This window comes from Centrocercus urophasianus, unplaced genomic scaffold (genome assembly GCF_019232065.1).
Source record: "Centrocercus urophasianus isolate 14NV4802_14NV808 unplaced genomic scaffold, USGS_Curo_1.0 seq_27, whole genome shotgun sequence".
In the NCBI taxonomy this organism is placed as follows: Eukaryota; Metazoa; Chordata; class Aves; order Galliformes; family Phasianidae; genus Centrocercus; species Centrocercus urophasianus.
The window spans coordinates 4,697,533-4,721,509 of record NW_024884833.1 but is presented as its reverse complement, the minus strand read 5'-3'; the positions used below and the strand labels follow the sequence as shown (position 1 = coordinate 4,721,509).

The following is a 23,977-nucleotide window of genomic DNA, read 5'->3' as shown; positions in this document are numbered from 1 at the left end:
AACAGGAATGGAAACCTCCCTGGAAGTGGAAACCAGCAATAGAGTAGGAGGTACTGGCACAGAGTGTTTCCTTCAGCCTAGTGGCTACATCCTCTTAGACCAGAGCACACAGCTGACACTTAGCAGGAGAGAGCCTGCACATGGGCAACTACAGTGGGAAGACAAGGAGTGAAGAGTAAATCAGTCTTCATTGCCCCCATATTTTTTTTTTTATCAGAGCAAAAGCACAGCAAGGATGTGAACCTTAGCCTTCTCTGGGTTGTTTTCTAAGTTTCCTCAGAAACAATCTCAGCAGGTTTTGCAGTGTTCAGAGTGTACCCATCCCCCGCACTCAGGACTCCTGTCACTCCTTCTGCTGCACAGTGAAGTCCACTACTGGTAGACACAAAGGCACTAGAGAATCTGCAGTTTATTATGAGACTTCACTGGCCCTCCGAATATAAGCTTTGAAGTCGCTTCAGTAGTACTGCAGAGAAATTATCCCTCCTCAGCTTAAACAAGATGGAATTTTCATCTTAATATTCTCAGAAAGTACAGTGCCCACTCCAAGAGCAGGGCAAGCACAGTAAAGTACAAAATAGGTATATCAAAAACGTAAGCAACTTTCTCTTTCAGGAATAAATATTAGCAGTAGCTAAAAGAAACTACAGAAAAACAGAGAGACCACCTATTTCCAGTATTCAGAAATACAGATGGCAGAACTAAGATACATAAAACTTGTATCTGCCTCCTCATGTTCACAAAATTAAAGGTAACAGTTGCATATTTCTGCATTTCACAACTCAAGCACACATAATAAAACTCCCAACTCTCAGTCTTCTTTATATACAACATGCTACTTGTTTTTGCCTGAGTGTGAAAAAGAATGTTTTATTTGTCATTCAGAGAATGCTCTGGAAAAGAAACTTTGCGTTTCTACTTTTTCTCCTCTGTAACTATGAAAAATATGACTCTTTAGGCTAACATATCAGTTTACCACATGATAACCAACAGTCATTTCCACCTGTTCTTGCATTTCTGGTATTCTGGTATTATATATAATATTATATATTTCTGGTATTTCTGGTATTTCTGAAGGAAGTAGAAAACTGTAATGAATTTCCAGTTTCTGGTACCAATATATAAGGAAAATGATTCGATCAGTCCGTATCCTTGCTCTTGTTCTGTCTGTACGTATTACTGTTGGTTTTAACAACAAATCTTGTACTTCATAAGTGCTCTAAGTAGAAAGAACATCGTTCTGTGCTTGAGTGAGATTTATTTCACTCTTGGCTAGAAGTCACTTGTTTATTTGGAGAGGTTTAAACTTCTGCTTACAGCATAGTGAGAGGGGAAAAGGCTCTCCTTTGTGCTCAGACTCCGAGTTTTTAAACCTTTAGTTTTTTTATGTTGAAAAGAAGTTCTGGAAGTCAATGTAGTCTGATGTACTAATATAATGCACGGCTACTTGCTTTTACTCATCATGTTGCCTGTCAACTGTATTATTGCTGGATTACTTCCCAAAAATCATAATAAGAAAAAACTTGTTCAGACGATGTTTATCCAAATACCTAAACCATTTTTTGAGGAACAAGTCTGTATTGAGCAGAGAGATCATTTGCAGCAATAATGTCTGGAAGAAAAGAAAATGAAAATTGTCAGTCAAAGTAAACAGATTCTATATTGCAACACCCAGGAGGCCGTGCTACAGTATATAATCTATTCAGTTGCTCACACCTAGTCCTATTTTCAAAGTCATAAACTGGGGTGGATTTGTCAGAGTTTCAACAATATAATTGTTCAGCTGTAAATTTTCTTGCTGGCAAGTTCCAGAGTTTTCAGATAATCCCAGGCAGGGATTTAGGCTTGCAGTCACACACACAATAAATAGTTCACAGGTAGCATGTGGAGCTTGCAAACCATGCTACCACAGAAGTTTGCAGGGGATTGTGAGCTCCCTCAAGCACACAATGTAATTTGAATATATGATACATTGGTACTTTCACTGCAGTGAACAAAGAGAGTGACATTGTTGTGGATTGTGTATGATTAATGGTAGATGTGCAGTATAAGTTCAGAAGTGAGTAAATCACTCAATTTTTTTTTTTTGCATCTTGAGCAATAAGATGCATTCCCACTTGAAGCCATGTGGAGAATGCTTGGCTCAGGCCTCATTTCAAAACAGTCAAGGGAAACACCAGTGTCTCTGTTAGCAGAAGGCATGGCCCGTAGCTTCATACTTTGGCTATTTTTTCCTGACTGCACAACTTATGTCCTGGCAGCAAGATCTCCTGAGGAGTTTTGTTTCATTTGAATGCTTATTTAGCTTCCATCTGAGCTATACAGCAAGGCTTGAAGTGTTTATAGAAAAAGCTACAAAGATAGCAGTCATACTGAAACCACTTCGCAGGTAAACATGATGAGAGCTGATGTACATGAACTAATGAAAAGGAAAGGAGAGAGAAGAGTATTTCCATTTCTCAGTGGATTAGTAAGCCAAAGACTATTTTCCTGGCTGAGCTGGAGTTCTCTCTCTCAAAGCACCGTACGCAGAGACATTTACTCCCATCTCTCACGTACTCTTCCCCTTCTGTTGTGTGAAGGGTAGCACAAATCCTGTCAACAGGACTCCTCTTCCGAAACTCACTGCAAATAACCTTCACCCCTCAGCTCCCTGAAGAAAAAAAAAAAAAAAAAAAAAAAAAGAAAAAAAAAGGAGTATTGCAAGTATTTCAAAAGCTGTTCCCTTCCAAGTCCAAAAAATTGTGTGAGAGCAGGAGAGCAACTCTTCCACAGTAATCAATCCACTGGAAGGGGCCTCGCTTATAGTGCAAATTCTGCAGATGCTGTGGTGGGATTGACCTTTGCATCTCAAAGGGTTACCTGCTGCACCAGCTGGCCCCATTGTGCTGTAACACCTTACCCAGTCCTGATAACTCTTTCATAACGCTTTCTCACCACTTCAGCTCCCTGGAGTTTAAAGAGACACAGCTGGCAGGAGCTCCTAGGATGTCTTGGTGAGCCCTTCTTTCTGAAATTCTTAACAGCGCAGTCCATCTCTGCTTCACTGAAAAAAAAAAAAAAATAAAAAAAAAATAAAAATAAAAATAAAAATTAAAAAAAATCCCAGTTATTTGAATAGAAATCTGTACGGGATAGTATTCTCAAAAATATATGATGAGGCACTTAGCAGAATTTAGAAGAAAAACAAAAGAGACTAGGTAGCTCAGAGGGACAAAACAGACCCAAAGAAGGACAAAATAGCAAGCATTTTTCTCAGTAATCCAGAATTTCCAGAGTTTTGTGGTACAGTTCTTGCTGGTGACCTCAGTGGTGCATGGAGACACAGAAACACCAGCTACAGACATCCAGATCCTATGGTGATCTTACATTTTGCAGCTTCTCCCTTGTTTAGGAGCAGCAAGGCAGTTTTCAAACTCCTCACAGATCACTGCAGTTCAAACTTCAAGATTTGGTGGGGAGAGGTCCCTTCCAACCCCTATAATTCTGTGATTCTGTGAAAACATGGAATGTATTTAGGTCTTTTTCTGAAAAGTTATAAGCTTCTTCAAAGATAATTGGGAGTACAATTTTAGAGCATAAAAATGAGTGTCAGAGAAAGAAAAAGCTATAAGTATTTGCTGCCTCCTTTTTCTCTTCTGTTGAAAACACACAGAAAGAATTGCCTTGTCTTCCTTGAATACCCTGAAGATCAAGAGGCTTATAGTCAAAGGTATCTTAAATTCCTCTGTAACACAGTTCTCTGGCTGGTATCTGTAACTGTGTGCTCGCCTCAAGCTTTATCCAATAATTAATCAAATTGCCTTGGTCACACATACTTGGACTGTAAAATTCCTCTGCAAGAGACACTCACCCCATACATGTCCTGACTCCATGCACTAATTTATTCATCAATTTGGCCTGACTAGAAGCAGAGCTATTGTTTTTCACCTGGGGTTTGATCCAGCACTCATTGATGTCAAAGGCAGTGCTCCTATTGACTTCCGTGGGACACAGGATCAAGGTTTTCGCCCACCAGCAACAGACAGCAAGTCATGCTGGTAGTGAGGGCAAGAGTCCCAAATGCAATGTGGAGTGCAACAAATTTACCACTGAGTGCTAGGTTACTGGAGATGCTCCTTGTTATCAAACTGTTCATCCTCAATGTATAGGTACTTATGCTGAGCAGCACTGCCACAGTAGCTAAGCTCCCAAACACCTACTTCAGCCTCTGCCAAATTCAGAGGCCATTTCCTACTTTTCTTTCTTTCTATCTTCCTTCTTTTCTCTTTTTCTCTCTTTTTATTTCTTTTTTTTTTTATAGAATCATAGATTCATAGAGTGGATTGGGGTGGAAGGGACCTCAAGCATCATCAGATTCCACCCCCTGCCATAAGCAGGGTTGCCATCCACTACGTCAAGCACTATATCAGGTTGTCCAGGGCCCCATCCAACCTGGCTTTGAACACCTCCAGACACGAGGCATCCACATCTCTGGGCAACAAGTTCCAGCACCTCACTACTCTCTCACTGAAAAATTTCCTCTGACATCAAATCTAAATATCTCCTCCTTTAGTTTAAAACCATTCCACCCTGTCTTATCTCTATCTACCCATTGTAAAAAGTTGATTTCTCTCCTGTTTACAGTCTGCTTATAAATATTGGAGGACTGCAATGAGGTCTCTCCACAACCATCTCTTTTCCAGGTTGAATGAGCCTAGCTCTCTCAGCCTTTCCTCATAGGAGAGGTACTCCAGCCCTCTGACTATCCTTGTAGCCCTCCCCTGAACCTGCTTCATAAACTCCACATCTTTCCTGGGTTGCACGTCCAGACCTGGATGCAGTACTCCAGATGTAATATTAGATGTACTCTACCTCACAGTAGAGGTGCTCGAGCTCTCTAATCATCTCTGTGGCCTTTCCTGGACCATTTCCAATAGCTTGATGTCCTTGTGCTGGTGGCTCCAGAACTGGATGCAGTGTTCCAGGTGGGGTCTCACAAGAGCAGAGTAAATGGGCAGAATCATTTTCCTTGACCCGATGGTCATGCTTCTCTTGATGTAACCCAGATACAGCTGGAATTCTGGGCTGCAAGCACACATTGCTGACTCATGTTAAGTCTTTTGTTCTTGGTTTTTCACCAAAATGCAAAACAGCAATTCAGAAAACATCCCAGTCTTTAAAAGGCATCCAGGCTAATCTGACTATAATGTAGTTGAAAAAATGTATTTACAAATCAAGACACAGGATTGAAATGCCTTCAGTCTGTCTCCCTTGATGCAGCTCCTTTCTCTCCAAAGTCTACAGGTGATGATGGAGGGAGAGACAGTCTGGGAATTAGGAAAGCGCTTTTCTTGGCACTACATACTGGTTCACCTTAATAAGATAAATGTTTATAGTCAACATTGAAGATTTACAATGACTGAAATGAGAGTAGACTTCATCCTTACATGTATGAGGATAGTATTTGCTCAATTAAGTTATTTTAAAGTTGGCTTTTCAACTTTGATTATTAGTCAAATAGCTTTTCTATATCAGGACGTGACATGCCATTTCTTCCATGTGTTCACTGGGCTAACTATTACTGCAGTTTATTTCTGCTTTTCCCTATCTTTGCTATGCCCCAAATGTACTAAAATGTCCCATCTCCCACCATTTGGAGGTTAGAGGTGATTAGTTTATCTAGAGTTCACTTCAGTTATACTGACGCACACGCGCTGAAACTGGCATGCTTGGGCCTCCAGGCTCCAGCTCTGAAAGCCGTTTCCATACCGAAAGAGGAGCAGAGGTAGGCTGTGACCCATCAGTAGGCTGACTATACTCTAAAATAATGGAGATTGTGATAAACTGTCACCAGAAGACAGTCTCAGTTCCCTGACTCTTAATGGTAGAATAACACAATAGGGTCAGACTAAAAAGGTTTCCTTATGAAAATTTTATCAGCAACTTTGGTAAATTGCTGTGGGAAAGGTGCTTTTCTCTCAGGCAGACCTGGAACCTGTTTTTACAAGGTACAGCTCGCATGCATTGCCTCACCCCCGCAAGATATTAAGGGCACTCAAATTGAATTAACACCAAATCAGGCCGGTGCACTTAACAATACAAATGCACTTAAGGGATGCCTCAGAATGATTTGTGACTAAAGAAAGCAAAGAAGAAATCAGCCTTCAAGACCACAGGGGTGGTGTTGTGTGTCATATACAGGAAAAGCCATAAGCACAACTTAGAATACCGGAAAACCATGAACTTCAAGGGCTCTCAGATACCTAAGACCCAGCCATAAAGTAGATGGTCTCTTTTGTGGTACACAGAAACAATTGATAAATAAATTACAGACAATTTTCGTAGTGGCACAGTCTCCATTACCTCTGACAGCAACATAACTGCTTTGCTAAAATGATAAGAGGTGAGTAATGGTGTATCAGGTAGCAGCAAGGAAATTCTCCTAGTTGCCTGTTCACTCCATGAGAGCAGTGACACAATGCAGAAGTGAATGAGATGGGATGTGGCAGCTGACAGGAAGTTCCATGTGAACTGCTGTTAACACCGAAGCAGACAAACTACAATCCTAATAGGACAGTGGAAATAGTGGTGTTTTGCTGGAGTGCCATGCTCAATCTTTTCAGGAAGTCATCTCTGCTTGACACCTTTTTCATCAAATTATTCGTGTCTCTGGCCCTACAGGCCATATTCTCCCTTAAGTTAGGGCACGAGCTCACAATGTTTAGACTACAACCAAACATAAAGGAAGGTGAAAGACTCCAGATACATTTCTGAGGTCAGGATCTCTGTCTCACGAGTAACATGTCACCCAGAACACAGCCAACAAAGAAAAGCCTTGAGCTGGAAAACATGTTTGCAAACAAAATATTCTGCCTAAAACAACATGGCTGCAGAAGGGAAAGGAAGCATGTTAGGCAGCAGTTCAGCCTCCACACTACACCCATACTATACCTTTTGTCTTTCCACTCTTCTACCTAATAGGAATTAAACATAAAAAGCCATGATATGGCTGCTGAAATGGATGACCCACTAGATGTCCTTCTTAACAAATATTTTTATGAAATTTTAAAAAAAGGACTGTGCAGCAGCTTCACATTAACTCAGACCCAGTTTCAGCTTGTACTCACTATATGCTTATTAACACCTCTTAGAATACTTATCAGATGTCTGCTACATTTTTTTTAACACTCCAGAGATATTCCACTTAACATCTAAAAGGAAAGGATCAAAAAGAGATTTTCACTTGCATTTTTGTTCCTAGAGATAATTCCTTACTTGCTTTCTAAAATCAGGTCTTTGAATGATTTCTGGGGACAATCTTAGTTTAATGAAAAGGTCTGAAAGGTACACATAATAAATATCTGCATGAGTTAAAACTTATCAAGCAGATACAACATAAAAAGCATAAGGTACAAAACATAATTGTTAAAACTCACTGTATTCATATGTATGTCAGATTCCAATGATCTGTCTTTACTTCACCTTCTTTATTCTCATTTGAGGCACATTTTATCTCAAATAAATCCCGTGACTGGAAGGTCACTAAATAATAAATAAAATAAATGATTAATAGGTGTTGCAATAAATAATCAAGTGTTTTAAAATCAAGTTTGTCAATAGGTTGCTAACAATTATTAGAAACCATGCATTACATACCACTTCCTGACACTACCTTCCTATCACTTGTTTCTACACAACTTACACCACTTGTTTACCTCTAATAAACATTTCTTAACTCCATAAGCTAGCTAGAAATGAAACCACATAGAATGCAACAGGAACACCTTGTGATCAAGTTTGGAGGCAGTTGGACTAATTTCTCTAGTGGTACAAGAGATAAAAATCTGGAGTGTACATATGTAGAAGAATCACAGAACTGCTGAGGTTGACTGGAATCTCTTAGTTCATTTGGTCCAAATCCTCAAACAGAGACAAGCAGAACCGGTTGCCCATAACAATATCCAAACAGCTTTTGGAGCTCTCTGGAAAGGAAGTCTCCACAATCTCTGGGCAACCTGGGCCAGTGCATGGTCACCTGCAAAGTGTAGAAGTGTTTCCTGATGTTCAGATGGAACCTGCTGTGCCCTAGTTAATGCCCATTCCTCCTGTCCTGGCTCTCAGCAGCACTGGCAAGAGCCTGAGTCTGTCCTCTTTGCACCCTCCTTTCAGTTAGTTACAAACACTGATGAGATCCCCCTGAGATCCTGAGTCCTCCAGACTGAAGAGTCCCAGCTCTGTCAGCATTTCGTCATATGAGTGATGCTTCTTCCAGTCCGTTCTCTGTCTCTGTGGCCTTTCACTGGACACTCTCCAGTAGCTGCGTCTGTCTCTTGTACTAAGAGCCCAGAAAAAGGTCAGTGCACTCCAGGGATGGCCTCATCAGTGCTGAGCAGAGAGGAAGACGCACAAAACATAGCTCAAAGTACCATTCACCTTCTTTCCAGAAAGGACACATACGAATCCTGTGTTCAGTTTGTTGTCTGTCAGGACCTACAGGTCATTTTCTGTAAAGCTGACCAACACACAGATTTATCAAACATCCAACCCAAGCTATATACAATATCACACTTTAGATTAACTCAAATTAACTATGTTAAAGCATCTACCAAATTCAGGAAGTTCACAATTCAATCGAGGAAAAACTAACGAGAACATTCTTCTCAAACCCTTTGAAATATTCACTTAAATTAGAATTGCTGAAAATTTATGACTAAACTCATTTTTTATTGTTATATTAAGTATTCAATGGGCCATTAGTATATGAGAATAGGTCCCAGCAACTTTTTCCTCCAGGACCAATTATAATAAACACAAATGAGGAAGAGGATGCTCCTGCTAAGAGTTAACAAAAGTCAGTAATACTGAAGTTAATAACTGCCAAACAAGGAGACAAAATGTTGTTTGGTTTGGAATCAGTCCTTTCACATATCCCCTGACATTTTAAATGAGTTCATTGTATTTTATGAGCATAAAAGCTTCCCTCTCCATCAGTCAACCCCTTCTCTTGGTTTAATTCTAATACATGCTGTGAAGTTATATCCCTTGAAATCATTAGCTTGTCTGAAGATCCCCAGACACTCACTCCTCAGTTCCCTCTTACAGTCCCACTCGCTCTTATCCACTCCCCTCTGAAGTTTTTACTCAGCTGTTTCAGCCCTCAGAAAATTATCAGTCACAACAGGAGAGTTTTCTCTCTCAAATTCATGCTCTGCAGGAGAATACAGAATAAATATCCTGCATATGTGCTTATGTGTCCATGCATTTAACCTATACACTTCAGTGACTGTATCTGCCTACCATAGTAATTACAATTGGAGGTGAGATTTGCTGTTTTTATTATTGCTGCAAATGCTCACTCCAGCCAAGAAAGGGGAACTACAGCTTCTCTCCCATCCCTGATCACAAATTTGGGCAAGAGTTTCATGTTACATTTATTGCATTACGTGTGGAGTTAGGTTTCACATTACATCCATAATGTGATCAACAACTGGGTAAACTTACATGTGCTGCTACAGTCTCATAAAGCCAACTAATATTAAAATACAAATATCTGTGTCACTGAAAATTCTTGTGGTTGCAATGGTCAGTGTCAGAGGGTTCAACTGTGGCAGTAAGCGTGTCTGTCAAAAATTCTACTGTAGCAAGAGAAAAGATTCATTCAGCTTTCCATCATAACGTTTCTGATAGCATATGCCAGTCGGGAGCTGTGGATTATATTTAATTACCTAGTTCTCTTGTCATAAAATCATGTGATCTTTTGATTTGGAAAGGACCCTTTAAGGTCATGTAGTCCAGCTCCTTTGAAATGAACAGGGATATGTACAGTTAGATCAGGTTGCTCAAAGCCTGGTCCAGACTGACCTTGAGTATCTCCAGGGATGAGGTACCTACTACCTCTCCAGGTAAACCATTTCAGTGCCTTTCCAAGAAAATTTTTTTCTCATATCCAGTCTAAATCTCCCATCTTTTAGTTTGAAGCCATTTCCTCTTGTCCTATCACAACAGGCTCTGCTATGGAGTCTCTCCTGCTTTTATATCTTCCCTTTAGATACTGAAAGGCTTCTATCAGGTTCACCCAGAGATCCCCTCTTCTTCAATCTGAAGAGCCCCAGCTCTCTTATCTGCCCTCTCAGGGGAGGTGTTCCATCCCTTAGATTGTTTTTGTGGCCCTCCTTCGGATGCACTCCAACAGATCCTTGTTTCTCCTGTCCTGTTCACATCTGGAAACAGTACTCGAGGTGCTGTCTCATCAGCACAGAGTAGAATATTCTCCTCTTTTCAGACCAGGGAAGAAAATTAAAGAATCATTCCCCTTGACCTGCTGACCACACTTCTTTTGATATAGCCCAGGAAATGGTTGACTTTCTGGGTTCTGAGAGTACCTTGCTGGCTCATGTCCAGCTTGCCATCCTCAAGTATTTTTCAGCAGGGCTGTGCTCAATCCTTTCATCTCTCAGCTTGTATTAATGATGGAAGTTGCCACGGTCCAGGCTGGACCTTGGATGTGCTTTGTTAAACTTCATGAGATTCTTCTGAAGCCACTGCTTGAGCCTTTCCAGATCTCTCTGTATGGCATCCCATCATTCATGTGTGTCAACTACATTACACATCTTGGTGTCGTCTGCAAATTTGCTGAGGATGCACTCAATCCCACTGGATATATCATTGACGAAGATGTTGAAGAGCACAGGTCCTAATACAGATCCCTGAGAGATACTGCTTGTCACTGATCTCCATTCAGACACTGACCAGTACTCTCTGACTGTGACATTGCAACCATTTCCTTGTCCATCAAAGAGACCATCCATTAAATCTACGTTCTTCTAATTTTAAGAGAATGATGTTGTGGGGTGCCATGTCAAAGGCATTAGTGAAGTCCAGATAGATGACATCAGTGGCTCTTCCCTTTCACAGTGATGCAGTTACATCATCATAGAAAGCCACTGAGTGTTGTAGGCAATGCAACAACTGAGTTTGTCAGGCAGGATTTGTTCTTGATGAAGCCATGCTGACTGTCTTTCTTCACCTCTCTGTCTCCCATGTGTGCCTTACCACTGTTTCCAGAAGGATCAGTTCCGTGATCTTCCCTGACACAGAGATAAAGCTGACAGGTCAGTAGTTCTCTGGGTTATCCCTTCTAATCCATCTTAAAAACAGGTGTTATACTGCCTTCTTTACCAGGCACCAGAAACTTCACCTGATTGCCATGACTTTTAAAATATCATTGAAAGTGAATTGGTGTCTACATCAGCCAATTTCCTAAGGACTGCAGGAGGCATCTTATCAGGATGCATAGACTTACGGATGTTCAGGTTCCTCTGGTGGTTGCGAAGCTTTGGAGGAATCTTTGCTTCCAGCCAGAGGGACTTTTTCCCCCAAGATCCCAACTTCAAAACAATCTGCCCAAGGTGAGTGTGAAGATATTTTTTGTCACATGGAGATGGCATGTGTACATGAAACTATGGGAAAGATGCTATCTCCCCTTCTATTTTGGAAAAGAAAACACTTGAATATTCTTCTCTTTTCAGACCAGGGAAGAAAATTAATGAATAAAACAGCCATGGGAAAATAAAAACAAAAACAAAGACACCAACTTTCATTGACGAGGCCATTGCTAAAGCTACATTTTTTGTCACCGTTCCTGTGAAATGTGTGGTTTCCAAAAAAATACTAATAAGTGCTGACACTTTGGGTCTTTTTCCATGTGGGTGGGTTGGTGGCTGCAGTGTTAACTAGCTGAATCCATTTCAGAGAAATATTTTCCTGCTGTCGAGTCCCAGTTCACAATCGAGTATAACAAAGAGCAGGAACCCTGCAACATCACCTGGCAAGGTGACCTGGAACACTGAAGTCTTCCTAAGACTGCCTGGAGCAATGAAATTTCCTCCTCTCATGAAGAAAACAAAAAGTCTTTTCTTCTCCCTCTCTTTCCCATATTTAGAACCATAGCTTCATTCAAAGGTTAGTTCTGGCATGATGGCCAATGCAATTTCCATATGGTATTTATTTATTTATTCCTTGTTTAAAATGCTTTTGGGACAACATAATAGTTAGATCTTGTATGTAGAAAACCAAAGTTCTTAGAAAAGATCATTGGCTCATTATTTCTCATTTTTTAATTTGAAATTTTCTCTGTATTTTTTTCTGTTGTTACTGATTTTACTTGTTTATACGTATTTACTTCTTTTCTGGATTCATTTTATGAGGAGGTGTTGTTGTTTGTTTTGCACTGTATTTTGCATTTGTGTATGCTTGTTTGTTTTTAGCTACAACCATTCCTAAATTCTCTAGAAAACATCAGGCAATCTTATTAAAAATGAGGAGTGTGGTTTTGTTTATAGATGCATCTCATGTACGTAGAGCCCGTTCCTTCTCTGTGTAGAATATTCTACACTCTCTCTGAAGCAGGAAATTTGACTCTGCTGGAATTTTCTTGTGAAACATACCACCACAAGAAGCTCCATGTCTCACTCACAGTCTTAAACACCTTATTTGCAACCACTACCAAACAAAGGTGCTGAAAATACTTTTACTTTGCCTACTTGCAATATTTATGAAAAACCTCAGTTAACATGTTTTCCAGTTCAACACAGGGCTATGGCAAAGAAGCTCTGGTTCACTATTTCTTCCCTAAATTACATCCTATCTTCAGTACTGTAGAAAGTCTTTAATCAGCATAGTTTCTAAGCTTCCAAATGCCACTAAGGTCATTTTGTTCTGCAGTTTTACATTCTACGTCCTTAGCATAGTTACGTGATGAAGCAATTTTTACTGGTTTTCTTGGTAAGAGTCTAGCAAGGAAGTTATCTTTCATGGAGGCTTCTTTGCTTGTTTGTGTATATAAATATATATTTTATATATATTTTATATCCTGTTTTATGTTCGTGATGGTTAACCATAAAATAGTCATAGAATGGTCCAAGTTGGAAGAAATCTTAAAGATCATCTAGTTCCAAACTCCTGCTATGGATAGCAATACTTTTCACTGGGAAGGCATCCATCAGAATGCTCAGGGTCCCATCCAGCCTGGAGTTGAACACTTTCCGGGATGCAGCATCCACAGCCTCTCTGGGCAACATATTGCAGCGTATCATTGCCCTCACAGGGAAGAATTTTTTCCTGATATCTAATTTGATCCTACCCTTGTTCAGTTAAAAATTGTTGTGTGTCAGATGAGAAGTTCCCCCAGTTACACAATCCGTATTTTCTTTCTGAGTCCAGCACTGGCAGACAACAGCTGCATTCAAACGATTCAGAATTACCCCAGGACCTGAAGCCCACCATGAGAAGTTTCAACATCAAGGCAAATCTTGATGTTCTGAAACACAGAATTGCTGTAGCCCCTTTAAAATCTGACTTTCTGAATTTTTATTTCCATTTGGATTCTTTTGCAGAACAAAAGATCTTATGAGATTGAGATCAATATGGCCACCTTGACTGGCTAAAAGAAAAACTCTGTGGTCCTTAACATTAATGCTTTAAACTGACATCATGGCTACTCATGTTCTTATCTGACCATAAATATCATCAAAATCTTTCTAAATCATGTTAGTTTCAATGCAGATAATTCACATCAGAAAGGAAAGTCCTGCTTTTTCTTAGCTGCAGATGTTCCAGATCACTGTCTGTGAAGCATCACCCATCACATCAAAGGTTGTACAAATGAAATGGAAGAATCAGGGTATGCTGATCTTTTATTCTTAAAGCCTGAGCATATACTCCATATATGGAAAAGGACTTTTCCACAGCTTTTTGGCAATAGATTTGTTGTATCTGTTCTAATGCAATAAAGTACTGTGCCACTGAAACTGTAGTCATTTCTCAGCCTGGCTAAATTTTTACCTATTTTCAGCTAACAGAAAGAATGCTGTCTGTCATGGAGACTTCCAGTACATAACAATAGGCTAAATGGCTGAAAGAATCAATGTTTCTGAACTTGTTTTTCAAAAAGTTATAAGTTGGACTCTAGGAGTAATTGTATCTACCATCAAAGTTTGTATCACTTGCAGAGAGTTTCTCCCATATCTTGCTTTAACATTTGTTTCTTTATATTTCTACATACTCATATTCCATATTTTAATATGGTTTTTATTCTTCTGTATTTTCTTCAGCAGTCATTTACATAGAAATTGTTTAGAAATGAACCTTGATTTAAAGATTGACAGATTAAAAAGCAATAACTGTACATTGTATAGAAAAATACCTCCATAATACATTGATAGGTTTTATACCAGGAAATTGTTTATTTTTCAGATATTTTGCCTTTTTTGTTTTGTTTTGTTTTGTTTAGAATAAAATTTCCCATAGGAAAAGACGCCTGAAATGAAAGCAGAGTGAATCTCTTTGCTTAGAAAATATAGGATTTGTAGGAAAAATGAGTAAATAGTTGGTTAATAAAAAGTCACTGGGAAGGGACACAGCCTTAGCAGGCCAAATCTTCAGTTGACAGAAACCAGCGTAACACTTCTATTTTCATCTGAGAGAACATTAGAATTGCATTCAAAATATGATTTTAAGTTTCCCTTCTGCATACATATGCTTTAAGAAAGACATACTTTGCAATCCTATGTTAAAGAATTCTGTATCTTTATGATGACGAATAATATTTGTTCAGTAAACAAAAACAACTGATTCCTCCTCTTTTTTAAATACAAGTAACCAATGTGAAATAATATAACAAACAGAAGTTGAGGCTAACAAAACCAAATGAGTAATTTTGAAAAGTCAGGCCTATTATTGATATGTCTAAGTATTGACTTCAGCCTCTGTGAATAGATCATTAGTGTTTAATGTCAGAATGGACTTACCATAACAGAAGACAATGACTTCCCCTAAGAAATCTGCTTCTGACGAATGCATTCCCTATAATTACAGAAGAACTAATAATAATTACAGAAAAAATGTATATACTTATTATGATTACTGACTGTGGTTATTCTTACTGTGTTGAAATCATGGACCCTGTTGCTTCGGTGACTATCACTTTTAAGAACTGTTTTCATCTCAGGCAGAGTCTAACTTCCATTCCCTGTCTGTGAATCCTGCTAGGTATTTGGCTAATAGAGAATCCTTCAGAATAACCTGCACACCATTCCAGATTGCAGCTCACCTTCAGAGACGGGCATCACCCTGAGACCTTGCCCTGACCCCTCTCCATTCTCTTAGACCAAAACACAGTGATGGGCAGTGCTACAAGCTGAGTGTCACGCCTGTGAGTGGTGGGCATAGATAGCACACCTCTCTTTGCTCATGACAACAGCAATTCACTTTTTTTTTTGTTTTTCAAGATAAAGTCCCTTAACCACGACAACAACTTTAACTCAGTAAGTTATAGAAATGCATACTGTTTCCATGCATCCTGACTGTAACAAATAACAAACTCTGCTACTTGTTCCTCCATTCCTGCAGAATGACTAGCCATTTTTCAGCAACAGTAATGATCATTGCTTGGAGAAATGTTAAACAGCATGAAGCCAGGTCAAACACCTTCGGCCTGAGAAAAAGGTGCAATTAAGATTACCTTTCTGAGACCTGCCCCTTATCTGTTATCTGAGTGCAATGTTGATTTAATGTCAGACTTCCAACCAAATAGTATGTTAACACAAAAGAAATTGTATTATTTCCAGAGATTTCCAAGCTTATAGCATCAATGTGTCCTTTTTACCGAACAATATTTTTACATGTCACATATACGCCAGTTATTTCCCCACATGCACCTAACCGATGGTGACTGCCATTAACAAGACTACCACCCTTCTATTTAGGGCCTATGCTGATTTTCCATTACTTCACGTGGGACTGATATTCAAAACAGCAGTTTAGTAACCCCTTTGTATTCTGGCCTAGTATTTGTTTTACTTCAGTCTCTTGACATGGGTATGAGATGTGTTAGGGAAGGACGTCAATGTGAGTGCCTCAGATAATGTCTCATACACTTTGTTCAAAATTTTCTGGTAAAAGTTCTCTGAAGTAGGTGATCAAACTGTCTGACTTTCAAAAACGTTTCTCAACATCATCTTTCATTTCCACTGGAACTGAAAAGGATTTAGCATTATATGGCAGAATTTTGGATTTCTATCAGATTTGTAACAAAAGTAACTATTAGACAGTCATGACTTCTTCACTATAAATCCTAACCAAGTACTAACTCCTGATGGGTCATTGTTGACTCATTTTCTTTCTCCAATGGCTTTATCTATGAAATTCCCTTTGTAATTTTTTTCCTTCTCTTATCATACGTCTGCTTTTCCTGTATTTTAACTCCTATTCACTGCTGCTGTTTTCTGTATTTCTTCTAATTTTTATGTCTTTGAAAAAGAAAATGTTTGTTTGCACCTCTCTGTCCAATGTTTAAGAAATAAAGTGATAATTTTAAAAATCTAAAACAAAATGGCTCTTTAACTGGAAGTTTGTTGGGCAGCTAGTCAAATGTTTTATAACAAATTCCAATTATCACTGATTTTTTTTTTGTTAAATTTCCTTTTCCTAGACGATTTCTCTTGGAATTATTTTCAGCTTTATGAGAACAACCCGTTAACATATTTTTCTTCATGTATTATTGGCTCTGACTGTATCATATTTACACTTAACAAGTATAACTATGTTAAGACAATTCACACTTTGAAAAATGACTATTTATGAAGTCTACGACCAATTTTTCCTTCTCTGAGGTGAAGCACAAAGCTCACAGAGGCTAGATATAGCACATACCAAGTTAGAAAAACAACTTTTAGAAATTCCAAAAGCAGGACATTGGCACACTTGTGTAACCTGAAGTCCCAACAAGGCACCCACCTGTTGAGAACTTTGGGGGATTCTGCTGAAGTCTTCTCCAGACTGAAGAAACTCAGGTCTCTCAACCTTTCCTCATAAGGTAGGAGCTCCAGGCCCCTAATCATCTTTGTGGCTCTCAGCTGGACTCTATAGAAGTTCCTTGTCTTTCTTGAATCTCAAACACAAACTTTTCTGGAGAGGGGTTAACAGTCTAGATAATGCTTCTATGTACATATGACCTGGAAAATTGGCAAACAGATGTCAAGGAGTATGCACATGTTATTCATTTGCATAAGGAAATTCTTGTACTTCTGGATTATGAACTGTAAGAGAGACTACACAATGAACTTCAAACAAAAAAAAACCTGAAAAATTGATTGTAACCACTCTGAGTGCTTGATCAGAAGTCAATATAAACCTGGTAAAGAGAATCAATGAGGTCTCCTTCAGTCTGGTTTGTAATTTTTGGTAGCAAAGGAACACATGCATTAGATTTAAGTGTTACATGTTTGATATGCACATACACAGCTCTTTTGAAACATCTCCTTTGACGGCAAAAATCTTTGTAAGAGGAATTAATTGGAGTCATGCAATTACATGAAAGATACTTAAGAGGAAAAACAAGATACAATTAAGTTAAATTACTGCTTCACACTGACATTCAAAGCTGACAATAGATCTGTAATGTGGTTTCTTGTGGGAAGAATGTAAGTTTATGTTGTAATTGACATTGTAGATTGAGTTTGTAACTTTTTAAGTGCACACTTACATACCATGCTAATCAAAAATCCTTTTTCACACAGAAAATGTCAACTAATTTAATACTAACTAGTAGTCTCTTTGACAATGAGAATTCTGCACTTATGACCTAGCAGACAGAGCCAGACAGAGCAAGGTTTGAGAGAGATGAAATCCATCTTGCATGTTACAAGTATACGAACAGTGGTGCACTGGTGAGGTTAAGAAGGATTTCAACTCACCAGGCACTTTGATGCACTTCATTTCCTCTGCTTCAATTCCTGACCATAAGGCATGATGATGTTCTGGTTTGCTAGCAATGTTGCCAATATAGGCTTCAGGCTAGTCCTCCTCCCAAATGCATTTCCTCTCATTGTGGTTGTTCATAAGAGAATACATATTTCACTGAACAAATAAAGACATTACCCTAAAGGGAATATTGAATGACCACATGTCAGCCAGCCACCAACAGCACCAAGTCTTTGCTCAAAAATGGGGAATGGAATATGGAACCAGAAGTCTACAGGGGCCTGCACCTGATACCAGATCAAAAAAGGTGTTGCAATAGAAAACCCCTATCTGATTTACCATTTCAAGGCAGGTGCTTTTTTTGCTGTAATACCTAAATCATCCTGCACTGTCCCTCATGAGATAGGAATTCCTAACAAAACAAATGAGCAGAGATTTCTTATCTGCTATGAGTAATTTGATGTTACACTCAAAAATTTGTTACGGCAAAAAGGAGCAATACATTTTATGTGGGAAATCAAGAATTTCTAGTTAGTTTAACTAAAATCCTACAGAGTAACTAAGCAACAACAAATAGTTCTGAGTAGAACAGCTAGAACAGTACTGACACTCATCTTCCAAATGAACTGATTAATACAAGGTAAATCTTAAAAATACACTTTAGAATCATTATAGGAAACTTCAAACTATCTTCCCCTTTCTCTGGTTTTATACTCACCTTTCCACAGCAGCATCTGTGTAACACACCACTACAGTTTGCTCCCAGCTTCTTTACTGGCGTGAAACAGTTATGAAGTAATTTGCTCTATACGGTGTATTTTACACTTGTTGGATAGCTGTTGCTTATTACTACTATAGCTGGTTGTGCTCAAGTTTCCAGTCAGCGTTCTTTTAGGTGACATTGTCATGTTATTTAAAGTCCTGTGGTCTCCAATGCCAACCTACTTCCTTCATCATATTATCCCAGGTCTGTACAGCTCTGTGCTCCATACTGTTCCCATCTGCAAGGCCTCTGCTGTCACACCATGCCTGCATTTCTGTGTATGAAATCATCATAGTAGAGTTGTAAACTTTGCATTCTGCATAACTATACTGTCTGTATAAAATTGTGACTATTCTGTGATTGTACAAAGAGAAGCAAGAGTAAAACAAATCAGACAAGAGTCACATGATCATTGGAAAAATTGCTGTTACAGCTAAATTAACTAAAACAAAAATCCAGGCAGGCCCCCCACAAAACCTGGCAAGCTTCAGTACTGAAACCAAGCACAGTTATTGCTAAGTCTACAGACTTTATTGGGCTACACATGACTACTTTCTTGTAAAGAAAGGAAAAAACACATCCCAGAGGAAGAGGAATCATTCCAACAAAATGTTCCATGGTAGTCTAATGGGAAAAGTAAATATATGAATGCATTATCAGGAAAATAAAAGCTGAGCTGATACTGAACCGGTTGGCTGCCACTCATGTTCTCCACGAAGCAAGCAAGCTTACGTGTAATAGACACCCCTCATCCACCTATTATGTACTAACCTATTATGAAATGCATGTATCTTGAACATGCTGCACATCCATCTGGAAGTGATGAAAATATTTAGCACCTCCATAAAAGCCTTCTTTTGCTTAGAGTTGTTAACCCCCCCAGTTTTATTCTGTAATGGCATTTGTCTTTTTCAGCCTACAGAATTGGAGATTTTAATGAAAGTAGTATAAAAGAACACTACTGAAAAGAACAGCACTGCAAGTAGCCTTCTGTGCAGCAAAAGGAACAGCCAGGAGAGAAATCACAACATTGCAGCAGTACTCCACAATCCCTCATTCATGCTTTTAACAGCAGTTTTGCAGTGAAAAATGAAAACAGTAAACAATAGCCCAAAATTTCTACCCACAGTATTAATATCAATGACGCTGATAAAACCAATAGCATAAATCTTGCTCTTAGCACAGTAGTACATGTTTAATTAATCAGGCCTACCATCCTCATTTGCCCTTCACTGGGTTTCACTGATGATTACCCAGTGGAAAATTCAGCCCCTTAATGCAAACAATATCCTTTTTAACACTTTCTTTCCAAAGACCAGCTGTGAGGTGGTAGAGGCATCACTGAGACAGGGCCTGAGCACCCAGCCATCCTTCCATCACTTAACCCTTCTTTGGATTACAAACCAGCTTGAAGGGCTTAATTTCCTTCCTCTTCTACAACAGTCTTCCTCCAAGACCTCTTTTATTTCCTTTCTAGCTTTGACGAGAGAAATGCAGCCAAATATTTGTGCATTCTGTGAATGTGAGGTAAGAGAGGTATTAAGTGCTAAGTTATTCTAATTTATTCTGCTAAAGAAATTGTGTGAGGTAACACAAAGATCGCCCTGGCTTTGAATTTCAGGCCAGTCACAAGTTTTACTTTTAAAGGCCATCAGAATTTTATTTTCTTGTTGGCAGTCCTACCCAGGAACGAGAGAGAAAAATCGCCTAAGAAATGAAGCCCTTGTAAATAAAATATAATTCGCAGACAAGGAGCAGAATTTTCCTCTGGGTCATTATTAGTGAAACCCAGCGAGGGGATAACAAGGACACGAGACCTGATTAATTAAACATTTGCACTTATTGTGCGTAATTACAGTCTCATGAATCATCCCATGGACATCTGCTTGCACGGGGCTGGAGGACCCACCACGCGGGGCTGTGCAGGCACCTCAGGCAGAGCTCTGCGTGAGGCCTCTTTCACCAGACCAAGCAGCCTCGGCCTGCCCTGGCACTCGCCCCCATGGGAGGCACCGGAATGCCCCGGGGGAACGCTCCCAGCCTGCCATCACGGGCTGACACCTGTGTTTTCACATATCTGGCACACAGAGGGTAGGTTCACATGTCCGTCATGCCAATCTACCTCCCAGCCCTGCATGGCTCACAGGATTTGATATGCGGGGGCTTTTATTTGAAACATTTTTAGAACAATCTCTGACACGCTGTATTTGCAATTTAAAGTTTTTCACTGCTTTTGTTTTACTAATTAACTTATCTTGGGTTTTGTAACATTCTGACAAAAGAAAGCCTTGAATTCCTGAACCACAGTGAAAACCTTGGTGTCAGCACTATCAGCTGTATGCTGTGGAGTTGCTAATAGAGACCGTGTCAGCCTGCTTAAAATTTACTGCAGCAGAAACATTAAATTGTCATAGCTCACATGCGGCTCTACAATACTCAGTCGCTATACAGTTCCTCTTTGGAGAATAATGGCAAAGAACACATTCTGTGTGTCTGCTTCTCAAAAAGGGCTAGGACCAGTGGTGTTCCAAGCAGCCCTACCGCTAAAACATCATCTCTGCTACTGAAGTGGCTGAGAGAGGCTATGCCTCTTGGAGAGGTTGCAACAAGCTCACCTGGGATGGGAAAGAGTATCTATTGCAGAGGGTTGTTTCTTGAGCACCTCTAGAGAAATGGACACATTCATGAGAGAAAGCTCAAAATTTTGGTTTATGCCTTGGCTTCCACTTACTGATGCATTTGATGTGTCTGGAAATACTCTGTGTTACTAGCTGCAGCTGAGGGAGAAGAAGAAACTCAAGAAGTGAAATTGAGGAAGAAAATATAATATCATATTTTTATAGTTTTTTTTTTTTCTATTCTGATAGTGAAAATAAAATTTCTCACCTCCCTCTCCTTTCAACTGGTAATTGTCCTTTTTTTACAGCACAGTTGTTCTCCTTCTTCTGCATGTGTAAGAACAGATACTAAATCAGAACATTTCTGGGAAAAAAAGTATACAGCAAGAACAGTCTGGTTAAACAGGCCACTTCTTACATGAGAACTGAAAAGCACAACAGGTTTTACAGCAACAGAAGCTTGGATGTATGTGACCAGAAGGGAAACGGAGAAAAAGAGTTGTACAGTTGAAAATTTCTGCTGTGTTTTCTGTTGTAAGAGGAATGGGCTTAAAACCTTATTAGCAAAACCCTGCCAGGCACTGTGGGGCATCTTGTCATCATCTTGTGTATGCAAACAGATAGTTGTGTTATGTTCAATGCTATAGAAATCTAGCCGCCACAAGTCAAAAAGATGTCCCAGTACAATTTTAGAAACTCATTCTTTTTGATTTTCCTAGTAGAAAAATACTTTCTACCCCAACATCACCTCACTCCAGTGTCAAATGATAATGCTTGTAGCAGGTTAGTATCTGGTTTCCTTTAGGGATATCTTCTTCAGCCCACAGTCCACATGGCTAGCTGTGGTATTCTGCCAGAAAAACAACATGCTTTGAATGTCCATCAGGTCTGCCCACTGATGTGGTTGGTTTCTGTGCGGGAATAATAGATAGCAAAATGCATCTTCCAGCCCTTAGAAACAAAAATATACTGGACTGACAAGTCCGGCACTGAAAAGCAAAAACAGAGCTGGATACCTTCAAGTCAAGTTTTCAGACAGACAATCAATAAATGTACTGCATATCTGCAGGGACACGTAGTGCAATTGAGAAAAACCTGCAGGTCTTCTTTCCTTATTTTTCCCGCAGACAATGGGATCTAGTGCTAAGGGTCCAGTAAGGAGATAAACCAATTGTAAACTCTGTTTTTTTTTTTTTTTTTTTTTTTTTTTTTTTTCTGTTTCTGCCTCTTTTTAATACTCCTGTTCAGTTTTAGTGATTTCATTCTAAGTACTCCTTATTATTCACTGCATTAATCTTATGTGCTGCCAGTATATAGGTTTAGCAAAAGTGATATTTGAATACAATACATCTGAACAACTCAAAAGAGACAAGCTGTAGCGTGTTTTCAGAACAGAGGGGGATGGAGGTGTTGTCAGATACCATCAGCATGGGCCACTTCTCAATATGGCAGAATGAGGAAAATAAACAAAAAAGGAGAACTGGTGCCAATTCTATAAGTGAATTTAAAGGGTAAGTAAATGCACTTTGCTCATTTTCAAAAATATTTATTCAGTCATCATCTTCAAGCAGTTTGTCACAGAAGTCAGATTACACATGTGTAACCCACCCATGCCTCCTAACAGTCATCATAACAAACTAACTCAACTACAAATACATCAGCAGTGATCCTAATACCTTTCTTTATAAAACTACTTTTAAAAAGAGGAGAATTAAGATGTTTTACAAATTCTAACTAATTTATGCCAGGAATTTGGCTTTCTGTTCATGGCACCACTAAGGAAAAGGGGCTGTTCTCATGAACAGAAATAAGTTTTGCAATTAATATAGTTTTCAGGTTGGAAGAGGCATTCTAAGGGCAGTTACAACGCTCTCTGATCCTCATCTTATTACTGTAAATTACGAATTTTAATATTTCACTTCCTCCACTGAAATAGTAGACTCTTCAGGTGAAAAGCAAGAGACAATACAACTTGCTACAATAAAGAAATGTGCTGAACTACTCAATTGTCTTATGTGATGAGGTTGTTAATTTGTTAGATGGTGCTACTGGAAATACATAATTGAAGAGAGACCTCTCCTGTCTGATATACTTGACATAATGCAGAGCAGTGATAATTACTAAAAACAGTGTAATAATAAACTTTCTCATTCTTTGAGGAAGGTTGGGCAAGAGAAACAGAAAGAAATCTCCATAGTAATCCTATCACAGCAACTTTGCTGTGAACTGTGTTGATCCTTATATGAAAACAAACAGCAGGGAATCCTGAACAACTTACAGGCAAACCATGTAGCAGCCGCAGCAGCTTTTTTTTTCCCCCTTAAACCTTGCACTGCATAGTGTTACAATTGACTGCGTGACGCAGTAGCAGAAATCAATTGAAAACTCTAATAAGGGCACCAGATAGGAATGAAGCAAAGCAAGTGAAAAAGATTGTAGATGACATAGCAGTGCTGTCTGAATATGTGATAGGAATGCAAAAAACAGATAGCAGTTCTCAGTGGTGTCAGTCTGTTTCAGCTTCATCAGTACCAGAGCAATAACATTCTGCATAGGAGAGTCAGCACTTCAGAATAATCAGAGAATATCAGAATCACAGAATGAACTGAGCTGCAAGGGACCTGAGATAACTTCTAGCTCCACACCCCTTATAATTTAGATGGATTGCCAGACAGGCTGCCCAGGATCCATGGTTTATTAAAAATGTGGCCATGAATACCTCCAAGGATGGGGCATTCTTGGCCCTGCTGAACATCGCTGGATTCATGTGGGTGCACTTCTCAAGCTACCCATGTCCATCTGGACGACATCTCTTCTTCCAGTTGTCTCTGCTGTACCACTCAGTTTGGTATCA

The 23,977-nt window shown here is 39.3% G+C and overlaps 1 protein-coding gene across 1 annotated transcript in view; it reads right to left on the bottom strand.

Moving 5' to 3' along the window:
- Window positions 1-3,435: 3,435 nt before the first annotated feature.
- Window positions 3,436-23,977, bottom strand: part of CCDC171 (coiled-coil domain containing 171) — a 186,611-nt gene continuing 166,069 nt past the window's right edge. The window contains exons 25-31 of the transcript XR_006170278.1: window positions 21,392-21,487; window positions 18,461-18,779; window positions 17,736-17,920; window positions 16,777-16,994; window positions 14,790-14,844; window positions 7,419-7,524; window positions 3,436-3,494 (exon numbers count right to left, since the gene is read on the bottom strand). The gene's annotated coding sequence lies outside the window, so the exon portion shown is untranslated. The remainder of the gene's footprint in view (window positions 3,495-7,418; window positions 7,525-14,789; window positions 14,845-16,776; window positions 16,995-17,735; window positions 17,921-18,460; window positions 18,780-21,391; window positions 21,488-23,977) is intronic.